We start from the raw sequence: 7,008 nt of genomic DNA, 5'->3' as shown, positions 1-7,008 counted from the left end.
AATACTGTAGCGTGAATTGAAAATATTCCATTACATAATTTAAGTCTAAAGGCCAATAGCTCACTAGACATCACCATGAGATCAAAATTCTAGTTCAGACCTAGAATGCTTTCTGGCTTCCTCTTTAGCAGAAAGTAGTGGGCCCTATTGCTCAGGAGATAGGTGGGGTGCATACAAATTAATTTCCTCCTATAGTGATTTATCTTTAAAAATGGTGTCCTCTTTATATAAGAAACATATCCAAATACTGGATGAATGTTATTGCAACATTCCATGCCAAAAAAGGCATGTTTCCTGTTAATACAAAGCATGTTTCTATTATCCTTTGTTCCATGTTTGGAATATTTTTGTCATTAAGAAAGGATACATTCTGATACCAGACTAAATGCATTTAAATTACTGTTAAATAGGACTATAAGTCTGACAATGTTCGGAAATTATTGTATCGTTGCTATGTGTTTTAACTTCAGATGTCAAGAAAAACCTAATATAAGATCCACTGATTTTCTTTACTAGTATTAAAAATAATTATGCCTTTATTTTGGAACATCTGTATAGGGATTTAGGACAACTCCCCACAGCCACCTCATCATGGCCAATTTGCTGCGGGACAGCTCGCCGTGGCCAACTTACTACAGGCCAACTTGCCTCAGACAATGCCTTGCAGGATAATCAACACAATGAATGTTATGTGCCATTGGTTTTTTTTTTTTTTACTTTATTTCCATTTTTGTCAATGGAAATAATGTCAAAGATACAGTGGCTAATAACATCTATCATGTTGAGTCATCCCGCAAGGAATTGTTCCACAGCAAACTGTCCCACAGCAAGATGGCCAGATGGCTGTGGCAAGATGGCCTCAGAAGTTGTCCCATTCAACTGTAATAGATTCAATAATGCTAAGCATTGAACTCTCAAAAAGTAAGCATATAAAAATGTTTTTGCTACTTCTTCAATTTAGCAATATACTACAGGTAGTGTTCACTTACCAATGGCAACTCAGACTGGGAACTCTATTGCTAGGTGACAATGACTTACAATGGCACATCCAACAGACCCAGATGCTCTTATTAGACAAATCCAACTTGGTTGCAGAGTCCTGGGGTCACATGATTGCCATTGGCAACTTCCTACTGACTTCCCCTTTTACTTCGTTTACTGGAAGCTGGCCATTAAAGTTGCAGACTACAATCGCTATGACCTCATAATCGTGAGCCAGTTGCACAAATGACTACTGTCATGCTCCAATTATGGCTGCAAATACCATCTAACCACAGTACAGTCTTCACTGGATATTTTCTGTGTGTGTATTTGTGTGTGACAGAAGAACAGAAGAAAGAGGAATTTTTTTGAAGTTTAAATTTATGTGGGGATTTATAATCTAAATTGTTGCCTTTTTACTTAGAGGTTTCATATTAGCAGAGAAATTGAGAAAGTTGTGATAGGAGAGCCATGATAGTACAGTGGTTGGAATGCAAGTATATTGCAGGCAAACTCTGCCTGCTGCCAGGAGTTCGATCCCGACTGGCTCAAGTTTGACTCAGCCTTCCATCCTTCCAAGGTTGGTAAAATGAAGACCCAGATTCTTGGGGGCAATATGCTGACTCTGTAAACTGCTTAGAGAGGGCAGTAAAGTATTGGGAAGCGGTATATTGCTAAGTGCTATTGCTATAAGGGAAGCATCATTAAATTTCCAAACTACAAAATTGCACGACTATATAGCTTTCAGGTGGAGCTTAGGAGGCAGGAAACCAATCTGTGATAGGACCAGCATGTTGAGTACTATTAAGTTTTAACCCTCCCCCTTTTTTTGTAACCCCCCCTCCTTTTTTTTTCCTATGTATTTCAGTGAGAGGGGGAAGTTGAGTCCAGAACATTTCCTAGACGTGAGAAATAACAGACTGTAAATATGACTCGGGGGAAGGGGGGGGAGTCTGTTCCATGTTTGTGGCAACTGTGCCCCATTTCTAATGCCAACCTCTTTTGTCCTCTCCACTGCCTTTTCTTTGCCAAAAGAACAACTCAAACAATGCAATGTTCTGCCAACATCACTGGACAGTTTGTCAATAAAGCGGTTGGCCTTGGACTTTGAAGTTGGCCAGCTTTGCAGAGATGGCGAAGATCTCAGCATATCTAAAAGATCGCTCACAAGAGACTTATGAATGGGAGTGGAAAAAGTGGATAGATTATGTGCAGAACAAATATCAAATTAGGAAGTATCAAATAGCTTTTCATTGAAAGTATTATATAAAAATAGAAATGTATGAAATTTGGTGAAGATGAAAAATTATAAGGGGGTTTGAAGGGTTCAGGTTTTATAAAAGGGGATTTTGATGGGATTATATTCTGTGGAAGTCAGGGGGGAGGGCTAGGGGGGGTTTGGGAGGGTTAGGGTGGGGAGTATGGGGTGGGTTGGGGGGAAAAATGGGGTGAAAATGTAATTGTAAAACTTTTGCAATAAAAAAAAATAAAGCGGTTGGCCTATCACTCATGCTGAGAGCTGATCTTAAATTTGGCCAGCGAAGGGGGGTTTTGTAAATCCCACAGACTTTCAGCTAGCCAACCTGGAGTACAAATATGCCTGTAGTGGTATGATCTATTTTTATAGATAATTCTGTTCCCATGAAACATAATTTAAATATTATAATATTTATTAATGCGGATATTTACATCTTTTAAATTAGACAGTTTAATATATTAGGAAGATTTTTTTCCCTCTGCTTAAGACATTGTGGCTACATGACAATGTAGCTTTCCAAAGAGAGTTCCTAAAGTTTATGTCTAAAAAGCTGAGAAGTCTGCCAAGAGTAATTAAGCTAAAACAAAGATGGCTTGACTCCTAGGAGCAATTTGAATATGACTTCAAAAAAGTTAAAAATGAGTGCCAGCCTTCAGGTTTATTGAAGTTCACTAAGAAAAGAATAGGGGGGAAAACGGGGGCGGGGGGAGGAATGTAAATAAAAATCATAAGATGACTGTGTTGACATTATTCGTTATGAATAATGCCCTTTCACAAACAAAATAGACAGCAATCTGTCAATGATACATGATCTATTGGTTAGAAGGAGTCTGGTAGCCATTTCCTGTTTAACAATTTTTATAAAAGACTATGAACTTTTGTGAGCTACAGTTCATTTTATCAGATGCACAGGGTATTACAGGATTTAAATTAGCATGAAATAGAAGGGGAAAGGAGGGAAGGACAAGACAGTTATGCAAATGCATGGTATATGTGAGACAGATTACAGGTACCTTGTCAACTAACAATTACTCAAAAACGCTTTGTGTTTACTGAGACCTTCTGAGATACCATGAAACTTTTTGATGCATTGAATTCAGCAATCTCTTGCTCAATTGTGCTAGTAAGGAGGTTTCTCTCCCCACCCCATCCCACCGCGCCCCCCCTTTCACCAAATGACTATATTGAGCTCTGTATTGGAACAACCTTGGAAGTTAAAGTCCCTTGATATTATTTTGTCCTTGTCTTGAGTACTGATGTCAAGCTTGTGCCACTAAATTATTTTGTGCAAAGCCCATCCCATTTGTCCTTTGTAGAATCTACAAGGGAATCGCTGGCAAATGAGGGCATATATCACATTAGAGGAAGAACATGTGGAGGTACTTTTGAACTTGTGTGTGAAATTATTGGGGGGCTGTGGTAATGTTGCTGGTATAAATGTGGAGACAAACCCCTGGGTTTTTCAGACCCTCTGGTTCCCGTTTTAATACGAGTTTCCATTGCTTCTGGCCATTTGTGAAAATCTGCATCAGGTTGGATAATTTTCTATATTGGGGGTGGCATTTAATTATCCCAAGGGGCCACATGAGAAACTGGGGCTGTTGTGAGGGCTGAACTAATAGGGTGTGAAGGTGTGTAGGCAAGCATATCATCATAAAATTATAATAATCAGAAATAAAATAATAATAATAATTATTATTATTATTATTATTATTATTATTATTATTATTATATTTATTTATTGGTTCAATTTATATGTCGCCCTTCTCCAGACTCAGGGCGGCTTACAATGCGTTAAGCAATAGCCTTCATACTTCTGTATATACCTGCTTAGTAGGGCTTTCGCCCCCCCCCCCCCAGCGGTGTTCCTTTTTTTATACAAAGTCAGCTTATTGCCCCCACAATCCGGGTCCTCATTTTACCTACCTCAAAAGGATGGAAGGCTGAGTCAACCTTGAGCCTGGTTGAGATTTGAACTTGCAGTAATCGCAGGCAGCTGGTGCTACTTTAACAGCACTTAGTCAGCTGCGCCACCAAGGCTCTATCATCATCATGTTGTGTGTAGAGCACATGGGGCAGCAAGTGTTTTCCAGCAGTTCCAATCATTTGAAGCATCTTTGACATCATCCCAAGGGACAATAATCTTAAAATCTTCCTTAACTGTCTGCCTGGCCTTGTTTTCTCTTTCCTTTGGGAGGTAGCCAACATAGTGTAATTTTTGGATGCCAGTCTTTAGGCATACATCAGATATGGCCAACAAGCCACATTCAATCTTGACTCACAGTTCTCAATAAGTGTTCTAAATCTGATCTTTGTAGTAGCAATAGCACTTAGCAATACACCGCTTCACAATGCTTTACAGCCCTTTCTCTAAGCAATTTACAGAGTCAGTCTATTGCTCCCAACAATCTCGGTCCTCCTTTTGCTGAGCTTGGAAGGATGGAAGGCTGAGTCAACCCTGAGCCTGGTGAGATTTGCACTGCCAAATTGCGGGCAGCCGGCAGGCAGCAGAAATAGCCTGCAGTACTGAATTCTAACCATTGTGCCACTGCGGCTCATTAGTGATGTGGTCATTGTAAAGGGAACTTCCTCCCCCGAATAAAATATTTCCCCAAGGCAGTCTCCCCAAAAAACAGAAGAAAAGAAAATTCCCTTAAGAATAGGCAGGAAACCACCTCCACCCAAAATGGCCCCCAGGCATAGGGGAACAATGTCACATTCAAAACGATATAATGTTGCCCACTCACAAAATGGGACTCCTATTCCGAGAATACTGTTTAACAAAGCGATCTCCAAAAGGACAGGCCAATCGGTAAAGGACTGAAACTGAGCACCCAAGCTAGGCCAAATTAGAAAAACACATATACCTGCATTTCCAGGATCAGCCACAACATCAAACACAATTAGAGTATTGTCTCCAGTCCGAAGAACACGGAAGGAACTCATACTCACACGTACACCAACATGTTGACAAAGAACTCAGAAACATATAACTGACTCACAACCCCAATTTGCCAGCTGTCCCCAAGAACACACTTTGTTGCTGTTATTGAGAAATAAACAGGAACCTGTTTTCCAGCAGCTTGTCTCGCGTCTTTTTTTCCTGGCTTGAAAGATGGATCCAAAACCAATTCTCTCAACATCAAGCTATGAGACGCGGATGATTCTTCTCAAGCAGCATTGTGAGAAAACATTTAATCATTTATTCATCTTGGGTGTGCACTTTCACACCTCCCAAGCATATATTGCAGTTGGTATAACAACACTCTTGAAGAGTTTTATCTTTCTGGCAATAGGCATGCAAGCACATGTGTAAATTGGGGGTTGGGGAGTTGCAGTCACCTTCAAAATAAAAGCAATCCATGTGGGTCAGACGGGGGAAGCCAAAGGGCCAGATGTGACCTAGGGCTGTAAAATGTCCAGGTCTGTTCTCTGTGCAAGTATGAACTTGCCACTCAGGTTGTGAGAAAAATGCAGTGTCATTGTAGATAAACAGACCAGATCAATTTCAAGGGAAGATTTATTAACAGACAGTTCTCAAAAACAGAGAAACAGAACACCACTGATTATCACCTACAGCCCACAACAGCAGTCACTCAAATGCATTATGAGTGGACTGTAGACCAGTGGTGAAATGTAAAATTTGTTACTACTGGTTCTGTGGGCGTGGCTTGGGGGGGGGGTAATGTGACTGGGTGGGTGTGGCCAACTTTTTTTTTTTTTACTTTTAAAAGCATTTTTTCTACAACCTCTTCGGCTGAAGAGGTTTTAGAAAAAATGCTTTTAGAAGTAAAAAAAAAGCCTCTAATGATCGCACAGCTCAGCTGGGCATGGGGGGGTGGCAGGGATTTTTGCTACCAGTTCTCCGAACCACCCGCTGCCATCACTACCGGATCGGGCGATCCGGTCTGAACCGGGAGCATTTCACCCCTGCTGTAGACCATTCTTGATAACCACACAACTTATAATATGAAGACTCCAAACAGAGCAAAGGAAAGCAGAGTATTTTAAACTCTGTTACATTTCTCAGTGTAGCCATTTGCGGGGGGGGGGGCGGGGGGGGGAAGAAACTTTATCAGCACAACTGAACATGACAATCTCATGCTGAGTTGTGCCATTATTTTTTTTTTCAAAATGGCTACACAGGACTCACATACAGGTAGTCCTTGACCTCCGACCACAAGTGAGCCCAACATTTCTGTTGTTAAGTGAGATGTTTGTTAAGTGAGTTTTGCCCCATTTTACAATCTCTCTCGCCACAATTGTTAAGTGAATCATTGCAATTGATCATTTAGTAACAGGGTTGTTAAGTGAATCTGGCTTCCCCATTGTCTTTGTTTGTCAGAAGGTTGCAAAAGGGGATCACATGATCTTGGCACACAGCAACCGTCGTAAGTGTGAACCAGTTGCTAAGCATCTGAATTTTGACCACATGATCATAGGGATGTTACAAATATTATAAGTTTGAAGAGCAAAATGGACATTGCTATCAGATTTGTAGCATGTCAATATGTTTAGTAGGGTGCTGACTTTTTTTTGCCCTACCATGATTTTTCAAGATGCTCGTAATATAACCCCTACCCCGAAGTTAAGATCGTCAGACAGATGCATTTAGTACCACATTTCCCCCAAAATAAGACCTAACTGGAAAATAAGCCCTAATGCATCTTTTGAAGCAAAAATTAATATAAGACCCAGCCTTATTTTCAGGGAAACATGGTATATAGCAGAATTTAAACTATGGTGGTATCTTTTCTAGTTTCAAGTTC

The sequence above is a fragment of the Pantherophis guttatus genome, chromosome 2 (genome assembly GCF_059756535.1).
Source record: "Pantherophis guttatus breed Tessera chromosome 2, ASM5975653v1, whole genome shotgun sequence".
In the NCBI taxonomy this organism is placed as follows: Eukaryota; Metazoa; Chordata; class Lepidosauria; order Squamata; family Colubridae; genus Pantherophis; species Pantherophis guttatus.
Note: the sequence above shows the minus strand (reverse complement) of the source record.